Source organism: Cupressus sempervirens, chromosome 10, assembly GCF_028749045.1.
Source record: "Cupressus sempervirens isolate cs-2001-9-10 chromosome 10, ASM2874904v1, whole genome shotgun sequence".
NCBI classification, from domain to species: Eukaryota; Viridiplantae; Streptophyta; class Pinopsida; order Cupressales; family Cupressaceae; genus Cupressus; species Cupressus sempervirens.
In genome coordinates, this window is record NC_143127.1 from 901,708,866 (window position 1) to 901,725,027 (window position 16,162).

Genomic DNA, 16,162 nt, shown 5'->3' on the forward strand with positions numbered 1-16,162 from the left:
AGAGTCTGATAGATATAAGACTGCATTTACCACCAAGTGGGGAACCTATGCTTATTGTAAGATGCCATTTGGTCTAACCAACGCGGGTGCTACATTTTAGAAGGCAATGGAGATGGCCTTCAAAAATGTGATTGAAAAGTTTGTATTAGTTTACTTTGATGATATCACAGTGTATTCAAGGAGTGTATAAGATCATGTTGATCATTTAAGATAGGTGTTTTCAAGGTGTAGAGAGTTTGGGTTATCCCTTAACTCGAGAAAGTGTGTCTTTGCTACTAATCAAGGAAAATTATTAGGACACATTGTATCTGAGGATGGTTTAACCATTGATCCAGAAAGAACAAAAGAATACTTGCTCTCCCTCTTCCTAAACATAAGAAGGGGCTGCAAATTTTCCTTGGTAGGATAAATGTTGTAAGAAGATTCATCCGTAATCTTGATACCATGGTAAAACCCCTTATGGCTATGCTCAATAAAAGTATGGTTTTTGCATGGACCAAGGAAGGGAAGGAAAGTTTTGAAGAGATCAAGGTAGCCATAGCCTTAGCCCCTACTCTCATTAATCCAAATTTTGAAAAGGATTTCATCCTTTATACCCTAGGTGGTGAGTCAAGCATTTATGTTGTCTTGACTCAAACAAATGATAAAGATGAAGAGCAACCCATAGCTTTCTTTAGTGAAGGGCTTAAAGAGTATGAAGACAAATATAGCTATGTAGAGAAGCAAGCCCTTGTATTCATCAGAGCTTTTAAGAAATTTAGACACCTCCTATCTCATAATAAAATTCATCTATTAGTACCCCATGCTAGTGTGAAAGATTTCCTTTTGAGCAAAGATATTAGTGAGAAGAGAGCTAGCTGGATTACTAAAGTAATGGAATATGATGTTGACATCCAGATCACCAAGTTGGTAAGAGGGAAAGGGTTATGTAAATAGATGATATCACCTTAGGAATCATATGAGGAAGTAGTTATGATACTAACCGAGCAACAAGAAACAAGAGATGATGACCCAAGGAACTGGAGGGATGATATGAAGAATTTCTTATTAGGCAATGGATACCCTCAAGGATTAGATAGAACTAAATGGAGACAATATAGATTATAGTCAATTCCTTATGTTATAGTTGATTGTATCCTTTTTAGGAAAGATTTTAATGGACCCCTATTAAGATGCATTGACATAGACTAAGCTAAAAGAATGATCATAGAGCTTCATGATGGTCCTGATGGTGGTCACTTCTCAGCAAGGACAACTGTAATGAAGGTCATGAGGGCTGGTTACTACTGGCCGTCTCTATTCCATGATTCGCATAGGTATGTGAGGAAGTGTGGAAAATGTGCTTTCATTTTTGGTAAGAAAAAGCTTGCATCTCTTCCGCTTCATCCCATTTAGGTGGAACAACCTTTTGCTTAGTGGGGATTGGATTTCATAGTCCCTATCAATCCTCCTTCTAGTTCTAGTCACAAATAGATTTTAGCTACTATAGATTACTTCACTAGATGGACAGAGGTAGTTGCATTGAAGGACACCACAGAATCTTTAGTTGTTGAGTTCTTTGATGGAATTCTGACCAAGTTTGGTGTCCCTTCAACCATTATTTTAGATAATGTAAAATTTTTTTTTGGAGCTTATATTTATGCATGGGGAGTTGATCATAATATCTACTCAAGCACATCCTCAAACTACTACCCTCAAGGAAATGGTTTGGCTGAGTCTTCCAACAAAAACCTAATTAGGATTACGAAAAGAACTATAGAGGATAACAAGAGGTGTTGGCATCAAAAGTTGAGGACTACACAATGGGCTGATAGAATAACACCTAAGAGGTCAATAGGGAATTCACCATTTACATTGGTATATGGATGAAAAGAAAGGCTTCCAATTTCATTAGAATTCCCATCTCTAGAACTAGCTCATTAGTTGGAGCTAATAAAAAATGATGCCACGATAGTAAGAATGGCAGAGCTGATGGAGCTAGAAGAGAAAAGAAGTTAGGCTAGGGTAAAAACCTTTAGGGAGGGTGATTTAGCTTTAAAATGGGATGTAGACATGGAAAAACTAGGGAGGCACTCAAAATTTGATGTACTGTGGAGTGGTCCCTATCTAATTGTCAGTTGCAAGAAGACTAATGCTTTTCAATTAAGCAGACCTGGTGGTAAAATCTCTCCTATCCCAATCAATGGGATCTATCTCAAACCATGTTTCTGACAGGGCTTGAATTTTCTTGTACATATTAAAGTAGTTTCCTTTTTGTTGTTTCCTACTTTCCAAGAAGTGCACGAGCACATGTGTTTTGCTGAGGTTGCAAAGTTGCAGAGACAAAATTTTTGTGTTTTTCTACTACAGAGTTAGGGTTAGAGTTTCATGATACACTAATCCACATTGTTTCAACTTAGTAGCCCAATGGATACATAGGGTCACTAGTCATATGCATAGCTAGCTTGCGTCCTCCCTAAGTCACCAGAAATGTTACCCATTTTTGCCTCCTACCAAAATTTGAACTTTGAATGCAAACCCCACCCAACGGTCACCTTCTATTTTTTAATATTATTTAAAATACCTTGAAATACAAAAAAATTAAATATTTAAAACCTTATGGCATTTTCTTTTCTTCCCTAAATTTATTTTCATCGGCTTACAACTTTTCGTGCCATTAGATCTCTAGTGATCTACGGTGGACGCTTTCCCGCATTATCAAAGAAAGTGATCTTTAAACATTGTGGGGAAGCCCCTTAGTGACACATGGTAGGTTGGTCCATGTTATCTTGTTGGCCATAGGGTGGATAAGGTGACTCGTGAGTTGGCAATTCTATTGGTGCCCGCTTTCTCGCATTCTGAGCTTTGTTAGACTTTTTGACAATGCAGGCAAGCACCCTGGAAACATGCATCCATGTGACATCACAGAGGGTAGTTATGCAGGTTTAGAAAGTGTGTGTTAGAAGCACCGTTAGATCTCCTAGGATAAATGGTTGGCGCATGCCCATAAGATGAAGTCGCAAGGAAATTAAACATTGTGGGCATGCCCCTTTGTGAGCTATGGTTGGTGTGGTGTCATGGGCCAAATTTTCTTAGGGGTATTGACAACTCATCCTTGGTGGTAGTTTTCAAGAAAGTTAGAGTATGAAGAAGGTATCTCATTGGTTTGTCCAGCTAAGCAGGTATGCAGTTCTACAGAGCTTTGATCACCGTAGATTCAAACGAAATCAAGGGCTGGCACTCCCCCACAATATGAAGATGCAAGGAACTTAAATAATAAAGGAAAGTGCCTTGTTTCCATGTGTCCTTGTGGGACCAAGCTAGTTACATATGTTGCAAGGTGATGCTAGGGTGGTGTCAATTGTATGCTAGGGTGATGTTAGATGGAGCTAGGTCAGGCCAGGTCAAGCATTTCGTGGTCCCAAAATTTTGATGAACAGGCAAAGTGTGTGGAGAATATTTATAGTCATTGATCCTTCGGTGATCAACAATCAGTGCTTCCCCATAATAAGGAGTTGTAAGGAAATTAAACAATGTGATAAATGCCTAAGCAACACGTATCCTAGCGGGTCCAACCAAGGTATTAACAATTAGTATTAATAGATATATATAATGCATATATGGGCAGAGATTGGTTTGAGCACTCTATTTTGGTGCATCACCCCCTTAGGTTAGAGTAGGTAGATTTTCTTTCATGCATTCCTTCTCCCTTTTCCTCTCCAAGAGTAGTTAGGTGCACCCTGATAGTAACGGAAGCTGGCCTTCTCCAGAGACTCAACCTCATAGTTCAAGTCCCACAGCTTGGAGGTTGCTTCCATGTTTCACAAGGTTTTCCTTAGGTAAAAACTTTGGACAAGGGTGCAAACCTTTGTGACAATAGTAAAATTGGGGTGGGGATGATACCCACAAATATTCACTATTGCAGTAATAAAGTTAACCTCTAATGGTTACAATGTTTGATCATAAGATATGATCTACCCTTATAGGGGTATGCCCTATTAAAAGCTTAAGAGACTTTTAGGTCTAACCTTGATAGATGATTTAATACTTACAACAAAGTAAAGAATCTCTTAGCAGATTTACAAATATCTATTAAGACCCACCTATTAAGAGATTTACCCTGATTCAATTCAATTAGAACTGATTTAGTACTTGAATCTTAGTTTTATTTGTAAGATAATTTCATGTCTTCTCTTTGCTAAGTAATCCTCTCCTTTGATATGATATTACTTGTTTTCCCCTTTCACTTCATTGCTATGAATAAGCCTTTTGCTTTGTTAGATGATAACATAACCCTTCACTAACTTTTGATCTCGATCCTCCACTTTACTCCTTGTTCACATGCATACAATTCTCCATTATTTCCCTTTCTCTTTTTTGCACATGTGTACTCACTGATCTAGGTTAAGATCTTTGCTATTTAAAGAGTTTCATAAATAGTTTTCTAGATTCCTCTATAATAGCCTCTCCATCTGAATCCTTGATCACGCAACATAGGAATATGTGATCCACGTTATTTAAATGTTAATAACCTCTACAAACTTTAAATGTTCCTTTCAATCCATATTGTACAACACATTACGTCAAATTATGCTCCATTTATGAATTTTATGTAAACTCTGCATTGCTCGACCTTTACTATTTTATAATGCTCGACATTATAGTTGCTTGGCCTATATTATAATTGGCACACACTATGAAACTCAACACTTGTATGCTTGACACTTGCTCATATGGAAAATTCTTAGTGACCATAAACTTACTCGGCTCCTATAGAGCTTGGTACATGCTTATGTTCATGACTCAACCTATATAGAGTAGCTCACTATGACCATTTGAATGTGCCTTGTAAATGACTAGTTGGTTGACACAAATAGACAACAGTGGTTAGAGATACCAACAAATCTAGCATTGGTGACTTCTGTAGAATCCTCTAAGTGACTATGATACTAAATGGGCCAACTCATGGGACCTTAGCCAAAAGGTGGAAACTTTGTCAACTCTAGAACCAACACTTGACACAATACATTATGGAAAGCCTCCCACCACATCTTGGATGAAGCTAAGTTATGAATACACAACCACTAAGAGAGGATTGTGGTGGGTCTGGTTATTAGTTTTAAAATAGGAAGACTTGTTTTGGCATATGCGGGGAACTCTGGAAGGAGATCAAAAAATAAAGTAGTAGCCCTAGCCCTCCTATCGAGTCTAGAAATAGTGGAAGTAGTATGGAAAGAATAGTGATTGAAAGGGACTCTTTGTTAATTATTAAAGAACTAAAAGGGGATGGAAGTAGAAATTGGAAGATTAAAGTGATTATTCAAGAAATTTGTACCTTGATGTGTAGACTTTAGGAGGTGACAATGGACCATGTCTATCATGAAGATAGTAGCATGGCATATGACCTAGTGAAGATGGGGCATAACTTTAATGGTATGCAAATCTTGGATGACATCAACTTGATCCCACCATCAACCCAAATTCATGTTGATAGAGAAAGAAAATATTTTGGCATGATAAGAAGGGATAGGATAGGTGGTACTTTTGCACTATGCTAGGAAGGTGAGGGACTTTATGGGTTATTTTCTATAATGGGGTTAATGAAAGATTTAATATCATTACCCTTTATAGAATTCCACCAAAAAAATTCATGATGAAGGAAAAAAAAATGATCTTCGAGGATTTTGTTAGAAGAACACAGCTACCAAGGATAGACACTCTAAAATATCATACTAACAATTTTTTTGTGACCTACGTAATGGGATGGCAGTACATTTGGCATCCTTGAGAATGATTAGAATGAAACCCTTCATACATGAAAATACAGGGTGGCATTTGGAAAATGTGACACCTTGTGATCATAATATGATAATTTTTTATGATTTTAAGGCCAATATAGTGATAAAATCTCAAAAATCTCCTTTATTCAAGCTCTCAACTGTAACAGGGATATGTCAATTGAAACTGAAGGTTTTTATATTAAGGTTGGGGAAGACCAAGAATCTATGGGTGCTAGATGTAACCGCATTGAACTAGATAAGATTAAGGACTACATTGGAGATAGTGAAGTGATGTGGGTATATTTGAGGGAAGAGGCCTCTTTCCCTTCATGGAATGTATTGAAGGGTTTGACGAGCATGTGCCCATACAATTTTTAGATACCCAGACTAACAAAAAGGTGACAGTTAATGAAATTTCCTTCAAAATTATAGAGGAATTCATTGTAAATGTTAGTGGCCTTTCTCTTGAATGTAGGAGACTATGCAAATAACCTAGATTCTCAAATGAGATAAGCCTACAAAACAATTTCTACCCTAAGGAGGAACGTGTGCATATGCATGGTGGATTTTCTAGAGAGGATCTCATAGTACCCTAGGACGTTGTGTGCTATGCTATCATGTGATATATCATGCTTGAGGATAATTTATAGGTGACTTATTATTACCACTTCCCCATCTTAAACCATTTTAGAAACCATGAGTTAATCTCCTTTCCACATCTCATTCTGCATTTTATGGAAGATTGTGTTTTTAATGTTTGAAAGAAGAGGGAAGAGTACAAACTATTTTATGTCATTCACTAGGCCTTTATGTTCAAGATTTTTAAGTCTCAACAAGCTCTAAATCCTCCCCTACTTTTGAACCCTTTGGCCATCTCCATCCCTTAGGTCTCTAGCAACCCGAGCCCTAGGTTGGCCTTGAAAAAATTTGTTCAAAAACCCCTTGGTACCAAAAAGGATATTAGTGTGATAGAATTAGATATTGATACTAGTAGGAGCAATAAAGTTACTAGTAGGTCAAGCAAAAGGCTCAAAATGGAAAAATTTAGAAGCCCATCCAAAGAGACGTGAGTTTAGAATCCATGGAGATGGAGACTAAACCCACCAAGAAAAAGAAAATTAAAATGATACACCCTATCTTCGGAAGTAAAGAAAATCCTAGCCCATCCCATATCTTTGATACCCTCGATGGTAACCCTTACCTAGAGAGGAGTGCGGGTGATGATACCACTTCCCCTATGAAGAATATTGAGAAGGGTAGGGGGACAAAAAAAGGCTATCCCCTAGGAGAAAGAAAAGAGCAATAACATGATGGATAGGATGGATAAATTTATGCATGAGCTTGTGGATAACCAGGATGTGCTATTAAAAAAATTGAGACCCTTTCTAAGTATACCACTAAGGTTATGCATTTGGTGGCCACTACTTTGTATCTTCCATAGGTTAGTAGTAACAAGGAGGAGGACATGGGAAAGGAAAGAGAAGCCACTTGCTCGCTCTATAGCTTCGTGGTAGATCATGACTAGGTTAAGACCATACTGGAAAAACTCATGAAGGAGGAGGATAATGGGGCTAGAAAGAAGGGCCAAGGATATAAGGAGGGGAATTGGCCCCTATGCTATTGTTTTGTTGTTTTTATGATATTTTGGTATTTTATAAACTTTTTGCCCAGTGCGACTAATTTGTATAAGTTGAAACACTATCATAGCCATAGTACCACTCATAATATGTGTTGCTACTATGTTTTATGCTTTAATCAGTTAGACATTATGTACATTTCTATGGATGCTAGTGGTAGTAAGAACCTTGATCATTATTATGACCAGAGATTGTTTTTGACGTCTAAAAAAGGTATACGATGAACTCCTGATGAATGATTATAGGTTGGCCTCTAGCCTATTGTAGTCCAAGGTCAACCCCCCTTTTTCAATTCTTTTTAATACATCAAAAATAGATGTGGTACAAGTGAGCTTAATTTTTAAATAATAAAAGTGTATCTATATTTCATAAAATAATTGAAACAATGATTAGTATATTTCCTCAAAAAAAATTATAAAGGACAAAGCTAATTAAATAAGAAACATTAGACAAATGAATGTACAACAACACTCATTAAATAAGAATAAAAAAATCTTGAATCATTTCCATCAAATGTAAATATTTTTCACATATCTATAAATAAATATAATTCCTGAAGATTTATTAGTTAGATTAGTAAAAATATTCTAAAGATTAAATCAAATAAAATTATTACAAATTTCATTTTATATTTTTCCTTGAAATGTGGTCATATCATATTTAAGATCAACTTCTTAATGTAGTCCATTACTATGGAAAACAGGAGAGAAAAGAATAGTTAGAGCCAAACCAAATATATTGAATACATTTGACATTGAATAGGTCCCCCAGAAACAATCATTCAATTTAAATATCTTATAAATGTCGTACACTACTCTCCAAAAAAGTTAACATAATTCAACCTTGCCCATTGAATCAAATGACATGACATAATAAACATCTGCTACACCCTCACATTATCCATAAAAAAAATGCTTTTAAATTCTAAATTCAAAACTTTAACAAGCATTCACAAGCATACAATGCATACCAAATGACCCCCTTTAAATACGCATTTTGAGCATTCAATACAAAATTAATCAATGATAATATTTGTATGCAAGGAAATTCACATTGAAGCATTTAAAAAAAAGAAGTAACAATTGCAGTTAGTGTGATGTGACACCATTCCATATGTACAACATAATTACTAAAATTGATAAAATCTAATTCAAATGATGCTTCAAAAACCCAACTAAAATACAACACCTAATAATATCAAAGTAGAAAAATAGACCAAAAAAGAACACAAATGTTATCATTCAACCTCTACTTATAATAGCAAAGCATATGAGATATTGAAACCCTAATACTTAACCACAAACTAAAATCATTTGTTAGACCATTAAAAGATTTACAAAAGTATTTGTATGCTTAAAACTTCTTCCACAATATCAAAAAAAGAATCAAAACTTTCAACATATAATATTTTAATTCAAGAAAGTTTCTAAATATAATGTTAAGAAAAAAAAGAGGTAAGTTTCTGTTGTCAAAAAAGAAAAAAAGAAAAATAGTAGAAGACTAACAGTCAAAAAATAAACTTTCAAGGAGAAAAGCTCCCATAAATAGCCTATCAGCTATATTAAATAGGGTGAAAGTATAAATAATGGCATGGAAGAGTGTATGGTAATGTTGGACAAGATTAGGTTTTACTATTTAAGGGTAATGGCTTAGGATTGCAATTTTTGTTGCAAGATAGGACACCATCAAGTGATATGAATGTTTTATTCCCAACTTTAGTATAAGAAAATTTACAATTCTTAATTAGCCAAAATAATACTTTTTATTGGGCCATCTCAAATATCAAAGAATGAGTATGGGTCAACTGTACTTGTAACAAAATTATCCAATCTTAAGTCTAAAAGTGAAAGTCATCTCTTAAAAAATATTAGGCATTAAAAATAAGGTCAAAATATGTAACTCATATGAAAATGTTGGTTATTATGTATCAAAATTGAGAATTTCATCTCACAAAATATTTAAAGAAGTGATAAAATTGTAAATTTGTGCATAAAAAACTATTCACATTCAATGCTATTCAAATTATAATCTTAAAAAATGAATTATACATTTTTAACCAAATGGGTATCCATAACTTTTTAATCACTTAGAAGTTCAAATAATCTTTTTAACATAATACAATAAGAATTTAAAATTTCAAATTTCAAATGCATAGCTTAAAATACACTATACATCTAATTTAATATCTAACGTGTAGCTACCATTGGTTTTGTCTTTGCTATAAATGTGCTTATGTAGAGTCTATCATGACATTCATGACTATTTTTGATGGGATATTAATCAGTACTTCACGTTGGGTTAATGTTGTACTATAGTTGAAAATAAAGTCATCATGGCACAATTAATGGCTTGGAAGACATTACATTACAAGTTACCAGTTGGTAGCAGGCTAAAATGTATCATGGTTAATCCCATTAATTGTCCTTTTTGCAAGAAATCTGAAGACATGCATCACATCTTTTGGGGATGTTCTTTTGCAAAGGATTTATGGAACTCTATTTTTCATTGTCTTCTTACTATCTTTTGGCATTACCTTAACTAGAAGGAGGCTTTACTTGGAGTTGGGCTTCAAAATAATGTCATTGCTGAAAGTGTTTGACAAACCATCTTATTGCACATCTAGAGAGTCCATTGTAAAGCAGCTTTTGATAACTCCTACGATCATTAGGAATTTACATTTCTAAATCTTTATTAGACATATTTTATTATTTTGCTTCTATTTTCTCTCAATTGTAGGCGGATTCCAAGAAGAGTACCACAAAAACATATCAGGTCCAATGTATCCAGCACCAAGTAATTTAGCTAATCAAGAATCAACAAAATGGGGTGCCTCATAATCTAGAGCCTCTTATTTGAATTCTATTTGAAATTGTGCTCTCTTCTCTATGTACCACTGCAGGCTGTTTTGCGTCTTGTTTCTCTATTGTAATGTTGTCTTCATTTTTTCGAGCAGTTTTTTGTGATCTACTCTTCTTACCTTTGTAATTTGCATTATTTCAATAAATAAATAAATAAAAAGTAAATGACACATGTTCTATTGCTTGATCAATTTTAAGCCATGTTGTCTGACATGCTTGTAGATTTCAAATAGATTAAAATACAATTTTGTCTTTCATCATGGTAATTGATAAAGAAAAATATCTTTGGTAATTTTGTAAAAACCCTAAGTTGATGTTCAATTATGGTTTATGCCTTTTTTCATTTCAGGTTTTCAACTTATGATGTTCAATTATTTCTTTTGGTGGTAGTTTGGTTTGATAAATATGCAAATTTGAATAGGTATTATGGTTAAAATATCTTCAATAAAATTGTGGAGATAATATCTATGATTTTTTTAATGGATTTGGGTAATAACTATGATTCTTGTAGTGGTTATTGAAAAACTTGAACAAAATTTTGGTTTTACATTAAAAGTATTTTTTTTAATGATTATTTTGATATAATTTTTTTTTTTCATTAAATTTTTCTATGATGGTATATTTGAGATCTATGAAGAGATTTTACTATTAATTAAAGAGCACATTGAGATCAATCAACATAGGTTAAGTATGGATTGGTTATTAGACACAATCGAGAGGTATGTTTTACTACCAATCTTTAAGAGAAGTTTTTATTTTCTTGATTGGTCATTTATTAAAAGGGATAAAATAGTTGAAAAAAATATTTTATTTTCTTATTTTAGTTGCATATTGTAACTATTTTATTAATGAAAATAAATAAAACTTAACATTAAAGTTCTTAGTTCAATTCCTGGTTATTTAGAATGTGAATTTTATTTGGGAATTCCTTTTTTGTTTGATTAAAGATCCTAGATAAAGTATTAAAAAGTTTGTGTATAACCCTTGTCAAATATTTTGCAGTATATAAGGTGCATTCTTAAAATAGTTGCATCTTTGGACAATAGATTTTATATGAAGAAGATTTGTTTGGCAACAAACCCTATATGAGTTTATTTGAGAAATCTTTGTTGAGTGATTCTTTTGGAATAAACACAATGAGTTAGTTTATTTGAAGATTGTACTTGAATGACAAACAACTTCAATTGTGGTACAGTGAACAATGCTAACTATTGTATGAACAAGATATCTTAAACAATTTGATGTTTTTGGTTACCCTAATAGAGGGTAATTTATCAACAAATAAGGCAATTGGATCTATTTATTGAAATAGTTATAAACAAGGAATGAAATGTGAAAGATGTGTCCTATACCTTACATATAAATGAAGGTAGGCATGAAAAATGCATAGAGTATTTGTGTCTATTTACATTTCTATAAGGTTGTATTTGTGTATTGATTCATTAAAATATCATATAATTGCATCTGATCTCATGGATGCTAAGTCATTGATAAATTCACAAATCCATTTGTAATTTGATCATTATTTTTAGTTGAAAATAGGAAGAGGGCTTGGTCCTCCTTGTAGTAGGTGTTGCTAAACTTTGTAAAGAGTTAGTGGTCATTTGAATCAATAAAGAGATATACATTTGGAGTTGCTTTTCTCCCTATGAAAAAATTGGTTAGTTTTGAGGGTTTTGAAATTGACACTGTAAAATAATGTGTTGTGTTTATTTGTGTTCTATTTAGATGCTCTAATGCTTTCTTTTACAGTTTCAGTTTATGTTTCTTACATAGATTTGTATTTTTGTCATTGAACTAACAATAATATAGCTATTTAATTTGATTCATTACATTCCAATTGGTCAGAAAATTGTTAGTCATTGTTTTAATCTAAAAAGTGAAAATTGAGTCACACTTTGATGTAGTAGGTGGTCTTTGTAGTAGGTGCTAATAAAATTTGTAAAGAGTTGGTGCTCATTTGAATCAATATAGAGATACAAATTTTGAGTGTTTTTCCCCATGAAAAAATAAGCTGGTTTTGAGGGTTTTCAAAGAGACAAAATAATGTGTTATGGTGCTTATTTGTGTACCATTTAGATGATTTGATACTTTCCTTTACAATTTCAGTTTACACTGCTTGCATACATTTATATTATTGTCATTGAAATAAAATTTTTATAGCTATTTAATCTAATTCATTACATTGAAATTGGTCACAACATTGTCAGTCCTCATTTTAATTTGAAAAAGTGAAAATTGTGTGACTAGTAGGCGATCCTTGCAATAGGGCTATTCTTTGTAAAGAGTTGTGCTCGTTCAAATTCTTAGAGAGATATGGATTTGGCATGGTTTTTTTTACTATGAAAAAATTAGTTGGTTTTTTAGGCTTTCCTAATCACAAAAAATAATATTATTTTATGGTGTTTATTTTTTGGAAGTGTGTCAATGTCCCTCATAGGATTTGTGACATGGCTTAACCACCTCATGTGGTTCTATAAGACTATTGGTTGTATCAAGCATTGATAGATTGATCTTTTGGTGCAATGACAACCCTAGCCTTTCTAACAATTGGTATCAAAGCTTGGTCAAAGGTTTGATTCTCATAGGCAATGAAGAGTGATGCTAGGAGGGGGATTGTTGGTAGTCGGCCAACATCCCTAGCAGGATTTATGACATGGCTTAACCACCTCATGTGCTTCTATAAGTCTATTGGTTGTATTATGCATTGACAGGTTGATCTTTTGGTGAAATAGAAACCCTAACCTTTCTAACATTATTTGTGTTTTATTTAGATACTTTGATACTTTCCTTTATAGTTTCAATTTACATTACTTACATACATTTAAATTTTTGTGACTGAACCAAAAGTTATATACCTATTTAATCTAGCTCATTACATTGTAATTGGTCATGACATTTATTTTAAATTAAATGAATATATTTTATAAATTTTAATGAAAATTCACACATTTTTGAGAATCCTCCTTAATTCTACAATAATAAATAAATAAAATTATTCAAAATCTACTTTCTCCATAAGTATAGTAGTCTAACCTAGGAAGCATTGCCCACTTCCAACAACTAAAACTACCAAGAAAGGAGGGAGATAAAATATCAACAATAAGTAATGCATTAAAATTGAATTCTTTCTCTCTCTTTCATTCCAATTTCACAAAAAATTAGTTTTCCATTTCATGTGCTTTCTTGAAAAGTAAAAGTTGATATAAATTACCTCAATGCTAAGGTAGTATTTTTCATTCATTATATAAAATATTGGATAAATAATTGTTACTTTTATGTTATGTGTTCATAGAGACAACATACGGAGCAAATATGTTGGAATGAGTTTCCATTGATAGAGGTGATGGGAATGAATCTAGCTTCACATACGATTTTACTATTCTTCAAATTCTTTAAAAATACATCAAAATGTGATATAAAATTACATTAAAATATTAAATTTATCAAAAAATAATAATTAAATTTTAATCCATAAATTAAGTCTAACTTTGTAAAGTACATCAATTTTATTATTTATAAATTCTTTTTAGAAACTATTGAAAATATTTTTGATAATTGAGAAGTAAAAAACATTATTGGCAAATAGATGTGAAGGTTAAATTAAATGTTATAAAATTGAGACTATATTATGGAAAACATCACAATTACTGATCAAATAAAAATAATAATTTAAAATAATGCAACTCATATTTGTATATTAAAGAATATTTTTAAAGTCTAACATTAAAAAATAATCTAATTAGTTTTTTTCACTCATAAATTTGTAATTGTTGGTATTAGATGAGAATTTGATGCAAACTAATTGTATCAACCCTACACAATGAAAACCCAAGTAAAAACTAGGTTGCATAAATAGAAATGAAGAACCCAGATCTCTAGGCATTTAAATGATCAAAGATAAATTAAAGTATGGATGAAATAGATGCTAACATGGTCATTCGAGGTATAGTCTTTGTTAAAAGTTATGATAGCTCCAAGGCTCTGAGAAAGGTTGATGGACATTCCTATGATCAAATTGTAGCAGTACAAACTTCTTGCCTGAAAAAACATGAAAGTCACAACTGAATTAATGTGCCCACTTAGCCACAAACCCATTATCATCATTCCAAAATGCCCACAAATCCCTTAAATCAAAACCTAGATAGTTCTCAAATCATAGCCCAAAAAACCCTTTGATCTTGAAACCTTGATCTAATACTCTTGTCTAGGCACACACAAGGAGGATGCATGCAAAAAGTTATAACATTTTGCATTTGTTCTAAATTATACATTTTCTATTATTTTTAGTTCTTATTCTAGTTCTCTTAATCCTTTCTTTTGTTTGGCTCCACAATAGATTGTTTTATTTTCTAAAATAACTACTTTAAAATATCTTCTTCTTCCTCTTTGTAACTTTTGTGTGCAACTATTAGCCTTATTAGGATTTTAGAGATCATATATTTTTCTAATCTTTCTTAGTGCAAAATTTTACTTGATTTTAGAGATTCATATAGGTAAATTCTTTAAGCAATAACAATGGTTGGAAGAAAATAAAAATAGAAATGTAGAAGTAGAGCAAGAGGGATTCAAACATTTTTTTTTCTTGAAAATGTTTTGCACAACATTTTACAAGGGGAAATTTCTATACTGTAAAAAATTCATTGGCCCCACTATCTATCTTGTCACTATGGCCAATCTTAGTTCATGATGTATGTTGTCATCTGTGTTCAACATGATTAATATATATAATATCTTATACACATTAAGATTGCACCTTTTATCAGGAGTTGAGCTAGTGGTAATTATTTATGAATTATTTAAGTTTAATTACATCATCATAACTTCTAAATATTAATATCACCAAATCTAATAAAATTATGCATTCAAACTCTCTTACAACCTTCTATTTTTATTTTACCCACTAATTACAAAAGAGAAGTTACATAAATGATAAAAAGTGCACTAGGATTATTATACACACTCTTATACCAATTAGTGCAAAATATAATGTAAATAAAAGATGAAATTGTTCTAGTATAATAAACTAATAAAGACTTTAAAATCACTCCATAATTAAGTACATTGATTTTTGCAATTCATACATCACAGCTCTTATAAGTCATAAAATTTAAACAATTTTTTTTATTAAGGAAAATAGGTTTTAATGGGGCCCTAAAACCCTTGCACAACTAAAAATAGACATAAAAAGAATGCGTAAAGTAACAGTTTAACTAAAAGCAACCAACTAAAAAAATTGTTAAACTATCATACCTATTACATAAAAAAAAGGCTTACTATTAACAATGGACACATGGGGTTATAGTTCCTGCCACTAGCATAATGGTTGAAGGGATCAGATGGAGTAGAAAAGAGGCTTACTATTAACAAGGGAAACATGGCATCATAGTTCCTGCCACTAGCATAATGGTTGAAGGAATGAGATGGAGTAGAGAAGTGTAGATTTAAGAAATTAGAATAGCATTTCATCTATAAATTTTTTTTATTAAACAAGACATTAATTTTATGTAAGAGAAGACCAAATTAGAGATCATAATGTGAAACACTGGGCATTTGAGTTTGCTACAATAACTTGCTAGAATAAAGAATTACATAGCTTCTAATTCCAACTAAAACAAGAAAAGGATAATCTTTAAATTATGAAAAACGATATGAAATAATGATTTTGAAAAAATATCTAATAAATACAATTTGGAAAGGAGAATAAATAGGAAGCTAAAACTATTTGTGTACTTGTTGAAAAAGTTGTATCTTGTGAGAGATTTTTAAATACTTAAAGTATATCTTTAGGGAAATTTTTTAGAGTTTTGCACACTAATAAAAATATACAATATATGAAATGAGAGAATAAAATTATTGAAAATAGATTGATAGAAGTATGATAAATGTATTTCAATCATTGTTTTGT